At 51.2% G+C, this 14,765-nt stretch overlaps 1 long non-coding RNA gene across 1 annotated transcript; it reads right to left on the minus strand.

Moving 5' to 3' along the window:
• Positions 1-13,052: 13,052 nt before the first annotated feature.
• On the minus strand, positions 13,053-14,388 carry LOC141023426 (uncharacterized). The gene is made up of 2 exons (XR_012184859.1): positions 13,314-14,388; positions 13,053-13,150 (listed from the first exon to the last, which is right to left on the minus strand). It is a non-coding gene; the product is annotated as an uncharacterized lncRNA (long non-coding RNA).
• Between the last annotated feature and the right edge of the window lie 377 nt (positions 14,389-14,765).

A 14,765-nucleotide genomic window follows, 5' to 3' on the forward strand; every position in this document is an offset into this window, starting at 1 on the left:
CGCAAGGTTCAAGAACTCAAGGCACAAGTGGTGCGGATTCCGGAGATAGTCGAAGAGCAAGTGCGAGACCAACTAGGAGCGACGATCACCGCCATTGTGCCTACCTTGATTGAGGGGCTGCAGGCATGGATGGCGGGCGGCCAACAGGGGCCACCCTCGAATCCTAGCTTCACGAGAGCAACTCGCGCAACGCGCCGGCGGCGCCCTTGGTGTCTCCGGCGGAGGCGGCATTGGTGTCTCCGGCGGAGGCGCCGGCATTGGACCTTAATGCACCCGGGTGTGGGAAGAATACGCCGGCCGGCACCTCGGCAGCAAGCGGCCCCTCCGTCACTTGCACGCCCGCCGTTGGCGGTGCCTCGACATTAGCCGAGCTCGACGCCATCACGGTAACTAATTAAGCCTCTCGGCCGATGACTTCATCTCCTTGCCTTTGACTGGGCATCCCTGACGCCCTACATGTTTTCGCAGGGCGCCGCCGACGTTCCATGCACTCTACTACACTTCATGGACGGCGAGTTGATCGATGTCGCCAAGGCCAGAATCGTTCAACCGGGCAGCCGCGTGTTCCACGGTAATCCGATGCCACCCACCGTGTATAGGGTTCAACTGGTTCGGGTGCTGCGGGGCTTCGACGACTTTTACCTCCGTATCGACCCCCTAGGGCCGACGAAGATGATGTGATGACCCTCAGCGCCTGCATAAGCTGGCCCATGCTTTGGCCAACGAGCCAGATTCGTTTGGTGGCGGGGGACACCACCCCACAGACAACACCGCCAGTCGTGCCAGCGCCAAGCCATGGCAAGACCGCCGCAACGCTACCGGCGTCAGCTGATCCGGACATGCATATGGCACATGATCCGGACGACGACGACGACGCTACATTTACCAACGTCGATAAGTACTTCAACGAACATGGGTACGATGACGTATTCTTGGTGCCTCCTTCTCAAGAACCCAACCCTGGAAAAGACGATTGCGATCTAGCTGGTACCGCGGAGAAACCCAATTGCAACAGGCGTCGTCTGGCGTTCAGTTCTCAGGAGACGCCTCCAGCTGCCGCCTTCACCGAGCCTCAGGTAGCCGAGGTGCGAAATATTATCAGCCCCAACACACTCAAGAAGGTGGTCTCTGAGCAGAACTCGATCCCATTGCAGCAGAAGAAGCAGAAGGGACGGAAAAGAAAGAATAACAAGGGTGCGAGCCAGCCGGCACCGAGTACGATCCGTGCTCATGACGGGCCACCTTCGCCTAAGGATATCTCGAGGAGGGTGCATGTGGCGGGTAGGCCGATGCTACCAACTAATCTGCTCAATGCTGCAACCGGTGCTATGCGGAGTCTGCATGACAGTGTTCTTTCTTTGGAGAAGCGGCGTCTCTCCGAGAATGATGTGGCATACCCAGTTTTCGTAGCCAAGGTGCCAAAGGGCAAGGGCTTTGTCGATAGCGCCATCGGGGGTATGATCGTCCTGCGTTTTTATGACATCTTTGCTATGTTTAACCTTCATCCGCTGCACTAAACCTTCGTTCGGCTATTTTCGCTGAGTATGGAGATGCGGATCATTAGAGACAAGACCCCGGACATCGTGATAGTCGACCCCTTCTACATGCGTGCCAAGATCTTGGGCAGCGCTGGGGACCGGCAAGTCGCGAGTTCATACCTCGAAGGCGTCATTCTGGCGAACCCAGATAAGGATAACTTCCTCATGCCTTACTTTCCCGATTAAGTCATCCCCTCACCGCCCCGTAACATATGATTTCTTAGATTTTGATCGTTCTTTTTTTCTAACATTGCGTGTTTTGTGCAGTGACACACATTGCACACTCATCCTCTTAAGCCCGAACTATTCCATGGCCACGTATTTCGACTCGGACCGTCAGTCAAAGAAAGACTACACAAATATCAAGAAAGTTCTTGATGATGTTCTCCCCGGCAACGCCAAATCTGGAGGCACCTTCAGGAGGCCAATTTTTAGGTACGGCAAGCATGTGTTCACCCACGTAACGACGTTCCCCTGCATCCAGCAGCCGCCTGGCGGTGAGAAGGATGCCTACTACGCCCTCCATCACATGCGGGCAATCGTACGGGACCATAATCACCTTCTGCTACCAAATAGTCTCAAAGATTGGGCCGCACGCTTGTTGGCAATCCAAGACGCGGACTTCGGACAAGAATTCTTTCGCATCCAGTCGGAGTTTGCGGAAATCATCCATCAAGATGTCCTTCGTACCTCGGGGCAGTTCTACCTCAAATATCAACCGTCCAACAGTGAAATAGAAACAACGCCACAAATGCAGGCTGATAACGAACGCACATTCATGACCATCACGAAAGACGGCGGCTTCATCCACGCTCCGGTCCCTGAGTCGAGTCGAAAGTAGTGATGCTATGTAGTTCTGAAATATCGATTAGCTCATGTTGTAATTAAACTTTAATGAACTTGTATGTCTCTTTGGTTTGGACAGTCGTTCAACTTATATGTAATCGATGCTATTTATTAGTAGGACCATGAATCGTGCTATTAATGTGTTGCTTTTCTCTTCCGATCCTTTTGTTGCATACTTATATATTGCTTATGTATTGTCTGTGAAATGCTACTAACGTTTTGTTTGTCTAGTGCATAGAGATGCCGTCGTATGTCGTGTACAAGGGTAAGGTTCCCGGAGTCTACGACGACTCGGAGGAGTGTCGGAGACAGGTTCACCGTTTCAGCGGTAACAGTTACAAAGGGTACACCACTAGGGCGGAGGCGGAAGCTAGATACGCGCGCTATCTAGCGGGAGAGAGGAGGGAGCGTTGGAGGAACCGGATGAAGACCAGTTTCATCGCGATGATGCTCATCGTGATGACCGCAGCTCTCTTCTATGTGATGGTAGTTTAGATGATCGATATCGACTTGTAATGTGAAGACAAACTCGCTACTCGCGGTCTCGAGACTTGTAATGTTCTAACTTTATTCGTTATTTTGAATTCGGAGACTAGTATGATGAATTGTATTCGGAGACTAATCTTCTATTGTATTCGATAAATCTGATGTTTATATGTTGTGTTGTCTATATTCTGTGCAGTAATGTATTTTGTAACCTGTGCAAATATCAGAAAAGAAAAAAATTCCTAATATTCATACTAGTGGCGCACCATACTGCATTTTAATGGTGCACTGCAATAAACACACTAGTGACGCATTATCTAGAAGTGCGCCATTAGTAACCCAGAGCACAAGGTAAATATGGCACCCTGGGAGGCATAGTAATGACGCACCAGGGGACATACTAATGGCGCACTGCCTGGTGCGCCACTATTGTCTGGTATACTAATGGCGCACCGGGGGTGCGGCATTAGTACTTGTTACTAGTGGCGTGATGATAGTGGCGCACCTATAGTGCGCCATTAATGGCCAAAACAGGTGCGCCACTAATTAGCCTTTTTCTAATAGTGCACATTTGCGACTAGCTATGAATGACCGACTCCCGCATTAGTGTCCGCGGACTGGTTCCCACCAATCCACACACGGATAAGATGTTCGGTTTGGGAGTCATCGATTGAGATGCCCTTAGGCTGTGAAATATCAAATATTGATTGTACTGTGGTCATAGCGTTAAACCGTACAGTGTATAAAATCGGTGTGCTAATTTCCACATGCATCGTTTTTTGAATTGAATTTCCATATAAATATTTCTTTTGTTTCATGCGTACGTGATGCTGGCACATTGATACCGCGGCAGATGCCGGATGCGTCCAGGTCAAGCCAATAGGTCCATCAGTGACCACAAGCATACGTACGCGCCGAACCACAAAAGCACTTGGGGAGAGAATCTGGCAACCAGGTCCACCTTGCTGTGTATACATCATGAAGCATACAGCGGTCACGCGCCATGGCACACGGTCGCTCAACTTGTCTGTGTCCAGTCAGTCGCAGCAACTTTCGTGCACCCAGCGACATAGGGTGCTCCTTCTTGCAGCGCAGAATCAACTACCTCGGGCTGCAGGTATGATGTTGGGAGCCCGATTCGTGACTGAGCAACCTTGCTATCCAAATTGCCGCCTTCAACTAAGCTTCCCGATGCATCTCATCCCCTCAAAAGATCTTGCTGCGTGGAATGTCCCATCCCACTTGGTGCACATGAATCATGTGTGCCAGCTTCTCCCATTGACACGTGGGTGTTGGTTCCGTTACATGTACAAGCCTATGTTGTTTATAGCCGCACTATATACATATACCACTAATACAGAAACTTTCAGTCCATCAGCACTAACATTAATAGTTTGGCATTCTAGAAAACTAAAATAATATTCTACTATTAGAGTACTACTTGTATTTGAATAAAAATTTGTGCGAATATTACAATTGGTCGCACGACTGAAATAAAAATAATTGTTGCAAAAGAAGACATGCTAGGTTGTAGACGGGCAGTGCCGGATGCGCACCTCGGCCCAGATCTAGGCTCTTTGGGCCCCAACTAGGTCGGGGCGAGTGGGCCCGCGCTGCGCGGCGCGTTCTGCAGATGGCGGTGGTGTAGCTCATGCAGGGGTACAGCGGCGACGGCGGCCGGCCTGTTGCAGCGTGGCGGCGGGGTTTACGGGATCGATCTAGGCCCGGCCGGACCCTCTTGGGACTGGTTTGCTTGCATGGGGGGCTTAACGGGCTTGCTGGGCCCGGCCGGACCTAATTGGGACTGGTGTGCCATGTGGCCGTGTCCGGTCGTCTACCGTCTTCGGTGGTGGAGGTTGTTCCCTTCGGCGCGGCAGTGGTAATACTGACCTTGATTCAAGCTACTCCTCGCCTCCGTCTTGCAGACCTCGTGATGGTAGCTAGCTCCGGTGAGACAACGATGGCGAGTCGGGTGATGTCGAGGCCTCGTCATCGCGGGGCTCCTATGCAACGGGTCGCTTGGGGGTTGAGGGTTGTGGATAGGATTCTTTCGGGAGAAATCCTTGTCGGCACACCTGACACCAACGCGGTGCCGCCTTCAGGTGGCATCATTCCTTCCAGGAGGCTGTCGTGGCTACCCTTCATCCACTTCCCTCTGTGTGCCTGGGGAAACCCTAGGAGCAGTGCGCTAGTTTGGGCAGCGGCGTTCACTTTTCTTCTTGAAGGTGTTGCTTGGTACTTCTTTGGAGCGCACAACAGTTTTGGGTCACTGTAGCTTAGTCGATCCGCCGTTGTCTCCATTTTGTTTTGGTTTTTTTTTGTGTGTGTTTGTTGTTGCCCTAACATTTCTGTCCTTTCTGGGTTGCTTTTGGTTGTATCGGGTGTTTGCTATATTAATATAGTGGGACAAAAGCCTGTTTCGAGATTAGCATATTTTTATTCTGAAGCTGCACTCTACTGACTTGACTTGGACAAAACAAAAAAAATTGGTTGATTTAGATTTAGAGAAGCAGTTGCGTTTAATCAGAAAGAGTTCACAATGGCCCAAAAAAGTAGGAGACAATACGGAAATGCGTAGGAGCACGCGGGAGCGGGTACTCACCTGCCAAGTCCGGCAGCGCGCTCGTTTTGCCTTGCGATTCGCGGAGTAGTTCAATCCCACACTAGGGCAAAGTAAAAAAGAAAATCCCTCAAATTTTTTTAAGTTTCAACAATGAAACTTACGGTTTTTACATCTAAAACTGATAAGTTCAGCCAGTTTCAAACATATAATTTCAAGCCAAAATAAAAAGCGGGCACTACGGACATGTGTGCCATAAATCCTCTACAGCATGCACATGCGGTGCCTGCTGAGAGTCCGTTGGACCAGTTTGTGCCCCCGACCCTCCGTTGGGCGGCTTGGTTGATGCCGCCGGTTTAGATGTTGTGCTTAGGTGCGAGGTTTGGGCAGGCGGCCCCGACAATGAGCAACTCCTTCATCAAGTTGATATGAGTAGCGACAGATGTTGCCAGGAAGGTGGCTTCAGACTTATTGATATATTTCTTTGGAAGGTCTTGTTGAAAAATTAATAAAATAGTTGTGTGTATCATTCGATGCAGAGGCCATGGGTTATCCTCCTTTTTGAAAAAATATATAAATGAGAGTGGTTTTTCAACTCATGGTCCCTACACCCTTGATGAATAGTAAACTAAAACAATTGAAAACAAAACAAAAAAAGTCTGAAACTTCATGTCATCAAATACGCTCAAACTTTGTAGGTGCTTGCAAGATTTCATGCCAAAAAACCATTTGAGGAGCTCTACGGAAGAAAATGATTTCACTATTCAAAGTTGTGAGCACTGATTTTTGTTTCTCATTTGTAGAGCTCACCGGATGATATTTCTCCTTGAAAATTTGCAAGCAACTACAACATTTGAGACTGTGCACAAAATTTCGATTTTTTCCTTATGTTTTTTTCAATTTTTTGAATTTACTGTTCACAATGGTGTAGGGGCACCCGGAAGCTACCGCACCTTTCTCTACAGTGTATATATCTTTTATTTTGCTCATTAGCTGATTGCTCATGCTGTCATGCATGTTAGCTTGTCACTGGCTCAGTGCGGAGACCGCCTGATCCCTTTAGTGAGAAGAAAAGGATATGACTTACATGTGATTTTACCGAACTTTCTAGAAGGACAAGCTATTACCTTGAGCTGGAACTAGCTAGCATTTAGTATTCGCAGCAGCAGATGCATGTGCATATACAACACATCTATTATTCTCAAGGAACATTACATTACTCTCCTGGCCTCTACATGAGCTCCTCAGACCCATGCTCGCCGGCCAACATACGTAGTGTGTCTATAAATAATACAACCGTGTACATTTTGTGGAACCTAACTCAATCAGCAATGGTAGAAGCTAGATATCATGTGTGCATCGTGCGTGTGAAGTCATCGAGTAGCATAGACTATTACACAGTCAGAACTCTTGAGGTGATGAGAGTGAGAGGCATTGGGAACTTTAGTTGAAGCCGATGAGAGCTGTGTTGGCCACAAGCCTGACTTGTTCGTCGGACGTCGCTCGTGGCGAGTGCTTTCCGCTGGAACACATTCATTTAGTTCAGTGTCACTGAATAAAATTCAGTCTGTCAGCATGTGCTTGTGCACGTACAGATACAGTAGTTTTCAGTGAGGAAGTTACCAGCATTTTTAAACGTCCGAGAAAGCGCCATGGGATGGCATGGATCACGCGTCTCGTCGTCGGCATGTAGGGTTCAATTGTGGCGAGTATTGTAGGATGGCACGATCAGTAGAGCATCTCCAACAGGCGCCCAAAAAGAGCTCCGCGCGCTAAAAATTTATTATTTTTGGGCGCCGAACAGCTCCAACAGATGTTGTAAAATATGGCGTGCGCTAAAAAGTTTTGTGCACGCGCTGAAAAACGCTACCCGCGCAGCATATTTTGGGCTCCGGATTACGCGCGCTTCACAATTTGCACTGAGTTCTTTTTTGGGCGCGCATTTTTGGGCGTCTGCTAAAGCAATGTTGGTTCCGACGCAATAAAAGTGCTACAGCGGCGCGCTATAACTTTTATTGAGCGCGGAATTTTTGTGCGGTTGTTGGAGATGCTCTTAAGCTTGTCGTGGGCGACCATTTCCTTCTTGTTTTCGGCAGCTCGTTTTGGGGCTAGCTTAATAACAGAAAAGTTGCAGTGGCAGTTTGCAAGGCAAACCTATTGTCTTTCACCTCTGGCACTCTCTCTTTCTCTCATAAATCTCTGTCATAGAGTTTGCCAGCTTCAGCAACAACAATTGGCATCAGAGCCTTGTTGGTGTTCGATCTATACTAAGGCGCCGGCGGTGTCTGATCCGAGATGACTGGCACCAACGACGAGAAGACAAAGAAGCAGCTGGAGGAGAAGAAGGCGGCAGCGAAAATGGCAGCGCCGGAGAAAACCCTGGTTCGGTTCTCCACAGAAGTAGGGTTAGGGGTGCCCATCATCGAGCGTGTCGTGCACGGCTGTGGCGGCTGATGATGCTAATGGGAACGAACTACATCTACTGGGGCCTCATGACTAAATTGCAGTTGCAGGCCCATCAGTTGGGGCTTGTGGTTGAGACCCGTGAAGGTACGGACCGTGAAGACCATGACGCCATGCTTGCCCTGATAAGGGGTGTGCCACCAGAGTTCACGCGCACGCTGGGCACAAAGGCCATGGCAAAGCAAGAACGTGACACCCTCAAGACCATGCGTTGACGTGGACGCTGGGCACGAACGCGCCGCTCTGAGTACGAGGGACTCCGGTGCAAGGGCGGCAAAGCGACCGAGTCATAAATTATGCCGCTCTGGGCCATCATCCACGAGCTCGAGGTCCTCGGTGATCCGGTGGGCTAGCACGAAGCTGCCCTCAAGGTACTATGGATGGTGCCACGGCCTTACCATGAAATGGCCATGGCGATTGAGTGACTTGTCGACACCAAACAACTCTCCTTGGAGGAGCTCTGCGGGCGCCTTGTTGTCGTCGAAGAAAGCGAGTGAGGAGGTACCAGCATCTGGGGCCCGCAAAGGAGTGATTTGCATGCCACAGGCAGCCTGACCATTGCGGCAACTCGTCTGGAGGAGGAGAGCAGCATGGGAGCAGTAACTAAAAGCCAAAGGGCTTCCAAGGCGGCGGAGGTCGCGGCCAAGTCGGTGGTCGCAGCAACAGAGGTACAACGACGCCCAAGCGCAAGGGCGATTGCAGCTACTACAGGAGCCCAAGGCACTGGGCGAGAGAGTCCCGTAAGAAGGCCAAGGACCATGAGCAGCAGGAATAGCAGGCTCACATGGCGCAGGTCGGTGTCGAACAGCCTAGGCTTCTGCTTGCTGCCTGCAAGGTGGCGGACGTCACGAACGCAGTCACCCCGGCAGCGACGCAGCCGGTACCACATGAGACCTTCCTCAAGGAGGAGTGCGAAATGCCAATGGCCACTAACGACGACCGTTGGTATCTAGAGACGGGCGCCAGCAACCATATGACAGGACTCCGCGACATGCTCACGCAGGTGGACGGATCCATGCGCGGGACGGTGGGCTTCGGTGATGGCTCCATGGTGCGGACCTGTGGGGGCGGGTGGTGTTGTTTTCGTGCAAGACCGGCGAGCATCGCACGCTCTCGGATGTCTACTACATCCTGCAACTCCGGATGAACATTGTAAGTCTTAGGCAACTTGATGAGCACAGTTGCAAATCCATGATCGATGGCGGCGAGCTCTGCCTAAATAACAGAAAGCTCGTACTTTTGGCGCGAGTGCGACGGACGAGCAACCAGTTGTATATCGTGGCTTTGAACTTGGTTGTGCCCGTGTGTCTCCTGGCGGGCCGCATCGACAAGGCCTGGCGCTGGCACGCGTGCTCCGGCCACCTCCAATTCAGAGCCCTTCACGATCTTGGCGTGAAAGGGTGGGGGTGTGTGGCATGTCAACAATCCAACACATCGACCAGTTCTTTGAAGGCTGCACAAACGGTAACATGGACCGCATGCCGTTCCTTCGTGATTCGGAGCACGTACTAGACCTCGTCTACGGCGACCACTGCGGCCCCATCTCTCTGGCGACGATGAGAGGTAACAACTATTTTCTTCTCATTGTTGATGACCATAATAGATACATGTGGCTGGAGGTTCTCAGGATCAAGGACGAGGTGTTTCGTTTCTTCAGGAAGATCAAGGTCATCGCGGATACGTAGAGTAGCACGAAACTCGGTGCATTCCGCATGGATCTTGGTGCTAAATTTAATTCTAATGAGTTCACCCCATACTGTGAGGAGCTGGGCATCCAAAGGAACACGACGACACCATTTTCACCAAAGCAAAATGGTGTTGTCGAACGACGAAACCAGTTGGTGGTGGAGATGGCCCACAGCATGATCAAGAGCATGGGCGTGACGAGCGCCTTCTGGGGTGAGGTGTTCTGCATGGAGACTCATTAAAGGTTCGCCTACGAGAAGTTTGCAGGGCATCACACCCTACGAGGCATCACGGCAGAGGAAGTCGACAATTGACTACTTCCGTACTTTCGGCTGCATAGCACACGTGAAGCTCGTCGGACCCGAAGTCAGCAAGCTCTCAGATCGCTCTGTCGCCGATGTCTTTCCAGGCTATGATCCTGGCACGAAGGAGTATAGGGTCTATGACCTGGCTGGCAAACGGCTCTATGGCACATGCGACATACAATTTGAAGAAGATCGGACTGGGGCAGCCCACCCGCCAATGACACGCGTGATCACGTCGGCGAGTTCACGGTGGAGTACACGGGCACCAATGTGCCAGTGACGACCATGTACTCGATGACGCCTGACGCAACGACTCCCAGCACACTAGCAACAACCCAAGCTCCGCACACGCTTGTGTCTGTCAAACCATAACTTGGCACGCTGGGTGCGCCGGGCACGTAAGCATTGCCTGGACCCAGCGCGCCCATGCAGGCCACTCCTGACAAACCAAATGACGGCTGGACGTCCCCGCCCACTCGCGAGACGTACGACGATGAGGGGGTGCCTCTCCGTTACAAAAAGGTGGAGCACCATATCGACCACACGCCGAGGTGCATGCGGGTGTAGGTGCGCTTTGGCTCTCTGCTATAGAGGAGCCTGCGTTTGTCGAGGAGGCGCTGGACGAGCCAGCGTGGCGCAGCACCATGGAGGCCGAGATGGAGTCAATTTGCTGCCACGACACAAGTGATCTCGCCTCACTCCCCCTGTCGGCCACCGTGCCATTGGACAGAAGTGGGTGTTTAAGGTCAAGCGAGGTCCGGATGGAAACATTATGAAGCACAAAGCTCGGATAGTCACGAAGGGCTACGTGCAGCGGCAGGGGTGGATTCAGAATGACTAGCAAGTTGCTAGATACAAATAGTTTATATCCAGTTTCATTTGGGGGCATTGTGTTCCAGAGTGTACCATCGCGTTCGGGTCATTAGCGGGTTTAACAAAACATTTCATAGTTTTTTGCACTTTCATAGTGTTTAATCAATCGTGTTTCACCTTGTTTTATAATTAGATTTTGAGAACTTGTTAAAATATATTCAAAACTGGTCTCATTTTAATGTCCTCATCGTCATGCACACAAATATGTAAACGGGTCATAAATTAGACATTTGATCCAAAAGATAAAATAGATTTTAATTTGTGAATGATGAAAAAGCATGGATGGTGGACCATGGCTGGAACACTGTGCTTACTTGTGGTGAAAGAGAGTAAATTGCATAAAACCACCACTTTGAGGGCTAGGTTTGCGAAAAACACTAGGATACATTTTCGCTGCAGAAAACACCACATCTCGCGTAATGGTCTTGCAAAAACCACTAATCGGCGGATCTGGCTCTGCTAAGTGAGATTATGACAGATGGGTCCCTTTTTTGCCTACGTGGCGTAACATTTCGTGCTAGATCAATTTTAATCTAAATTTACAAACTAGTCCATATATTTTGCACAGACACCCCTAAATCAAATAGAAAAAAGCAATCAACTCCCTCCCCTTCTTCCCATCTCCTTCCTCCCTCCGCTCTCTTTCCGGCCGAGCTGCGACGTGCACGGCCTGATTCCTCTGTCTCCGCCGGGGGCAGTGGTGGCGCAGCGGCAATGGGCGCCGCCGTCGACGGCTAGGGGGTAGCCGAGGGGCGGCTCTAGAGTCGACGGCCGCAAGCTGCGGACGCGGGGAAGGGGAGATGGGCCCGAGGCGTCGGGGACTCGCGCGGCAGCAGCGACGGCGGCCCGGCGGCCTCCCCGACCTCGACCCTGGCGCAAGCAGCGGCGGTCGCGCTTCCCCTTCTTCATCCCCCCTCCTCTCTGTTTCCTGAGCAGGCGGCGCGCCTCCCGGCGACCTCCCCGACCTCGGCCCTGGAGCAAGCAGCAGCGCAGCCTCGAGCAGCACGGGCACGAGCCTCGGCGGCGGCGCACAACACGAGCACAAGCAGCTGAGTCAACGCGCAAGCAGCAGCAACGGCGTACATGGTCGCCGGATAGGGGAAGGCCCTGGGCAGCACAGGTGAAACTTGTTGAGGGGGTTTTCGCTTTTTTACCCATCTAACATTTTTTTGGTAAAACATTATGCCACGTCAGCAAAAAGTGGGACCCATCTGTCATAAACGCACTTAAACGAGACAGATCCGCCGATCAGTGGTTTTTGCAAGACCATTACGCGAGATGTGGTATTTTCTGCAGCGAAAATGTATCCTAGTGTTTTTCGCAAACCTAGCCCTTAAAGTGGTGGTTTTATGCAATTTACTCGGTGAAAGAAAAGGCTGATGAACTATGAGCAGTACCATGCATGCATGGCTTCGAATCAACAACCAATTCAAAGCGCTATCCCATGCACAGGACTTCCCGTGCACAGAAGAATTGTGTTTCTCTTATTTTTACTTGAAAGAGTCTCTGGCTGGGCCATCACCAAGCTATACTATCCCTGTGTCTCTACAGATACTAACCGACTGACTAGGTCTTCTTGTCAGGTCAGCTCATTTTTACAGTTGCAGTCAGACTGCCGGAGATAGGGACAGTGGCTGGGTACTAGGTAGTATACACGAAGGATGTCCTAATACTACCAAATATGTGCTTTTTTGGGGGAGCCTTGGGCCGTCGCCCTTCTCGGGACGGTCGCCGGCCTGGCTAAATTCATGCTCGCACAACTCCAGAGGGGTGTGCAGCAAGCAGTTCATACACTACGTTGCACAATTGACCAACATCAGCTAAAATTCCCAATGCGTCTCATTCCCGCAGAAAAAGATCTTGATGTGGAATAGCCTATGACACTCGGTTGGTTCACATGCATGATGCCGCACGCTATGTAACTTGTACCATTGTTGCTCGCGTGTTGGTTCTACCACCCGTGTACAAGGCTGTTATTTATAGAATGTGCTAGTAGCGGCGAGCATCTTATTGGCACAGACAGAGGCTGGGACGTGGAATGTGTTAGGATTTAATTAGTTCTCTTAATTAAAGGGATAATTCTCCCTATGTAATATCTCGTGCGGTTGTTTCTGCAACCGTCGCGACCCACTCTCACGCCCCTGCGAACGGACGCATCTCTTCGCTCGCGTCTGTTTCCTCGTATATATACTGTGATCGTCAATGGAATAAGTAACAGTTCGATTCATTGTTGTCTCTCGATTAGTCCCAATACGTTATCAGCACGCTCAAAACCGCTAGGCGAGAACGACGACGAGAAGAAAGCGACGGACAGACGACGGTGTCGTTCGACAACGGAGACAACAAATCCGGCGATCCTTAATTCCGGTCCAGACTCCACGCGAATACATTCGCTGGAGGGGTCGCCTCGAGAAACAGAGAAGTCGGAGTGAGAGAAGATCAAGCAAGCACGTAAAGACCAAAGTCTTGATCTACTCTAATTGCTACATGAATAAGGTGCCACTTTCCGATTTCAATTTGGCAAGCATCAAACGATTTCATCAAGAAATATAGTACCTTTTTGGCATTCTCCGGGTCCGCGCACGCGGCGACTATCTCCAGGCACACAGCAGCATCCTCACGGCAGTTGCAGAGCCCTCTGTCGCTTGGCGGATGTGCGCATGGTCTTCACGACCGGCGCCGCGTGACGCGGAGGCTATGCGATGCCGCGGCATGACAGCGCCCGCTCAGAGCCTCGTTGCGCTTCTCGCGCGACGGCCATCGGCCCCGGTGAGGTCCCCCGTGGTGGCCTCCATCTGGGCCTGTCGGCTCCAGGCAAACGCTGCCTCGCCTGTTGCAGCCCTTGGCTCCACAGCGCTCCAGAGGTTGCCGTCGGTGGGGCACGTCCCAAGCGACGCCATCGTGCCGCCGCGCCTGCCATCTCCGACCCCCGCGGTCGTTGAGGTCGCCACCAGCCACGCACTGGCCTTCGTCTCGGCGACGACCGGCGCATCCTCCTTCGTCTTTGGTTTGGGCGCGGGCGGCTCCTCCAACCACGTGGTTGTCGACGCCGACGCCGACGCGGCGCCTGCCGTCCCCGACGCTGGCCACCCCTCAGTTTTCGCCGCGCTCTGGGGTTCGTCACCGCCTCTTGGCCCTCGGCGTCTCGCTGGCGAGTCCACCGTCGAGCGGCCGCTCCGGCACGCGGAGCCCCGCGGCACTCGGGCTCGCGAACGGCGCCTCCAACGGCGTCGCGCCGAGCACTCTGCTCCCTGGAGGATCCTCGGACGAGGAAGAGCGCGGCGGGAGTTTTTCTCGCCGCCGGTGAAGTAGCCGACCGGCCGTAGTCGTCTCCGCCTGTCTTGGTCGCGTGGAGTGGGGATGGAAGGCGCTGGGGATTTTTGATCCGTGGTACCTCTGCCTTATCTCTTCGCATGACCAAGCTGGCTTCATCTAACATGGATTGCGTGGCCACGTGCATGCGGTGGAAATTTTGGCAACCGGCAGGCGTTGCTTTATTTGCTACTCCATGAGTACTTGCTCCTCTGATTGAGCACAGTAGCAGATTATTAGTGTTCCAACACACTCCTAACAGTGATTTCATTCTTGTTAAAATCAGTACATATATTTTACTACTGTTTTCTGTTGAGTACCGAGGTATTCTAGATCTTAAGTTGATGTAATATATTTCCACGTTTATCACGTGTTGAGATTAATTATGTTCATTTGCAATTGAGATTTTTCAATCTCTTGTAAAGATAATTTAGTATCTCTAGAGTACTGATTTGCGATTGAGAATTTTCTTCTCTCGCGAAACAATCTCATTGCGATTGAGATTAATTTTCTCTCGCAAAATATTAATTCACTTTACTGAATTATCTTGCAACTTGATACAACATCATCTCATTTAATCTGAGGTCTATACAATTCAAGTTCTCACTTGAACATCAAGTTTACAACATCATTACTATTCATTACAATAGTAGTGTATTTCCGTGAGTACGATGTATTCCGGAATGTATGTATCTC

The sequence above is a fragment of the Aegilops tauschii genome, chromosome 1 (genome assembly GCF_002575655.3).
Source record: "Aegilops tauschii subsp. strangulata cultivar AL8/78 chromosome 1, Aet v6.0, whole genome shotgun sequence".
Taxonomy (NCBI): Eukaryota; Viridiplantae; Streptophyta; class Magnoliopsida; order Poales; family Poaceae; genus Aegilops; species Aegilops tauschii.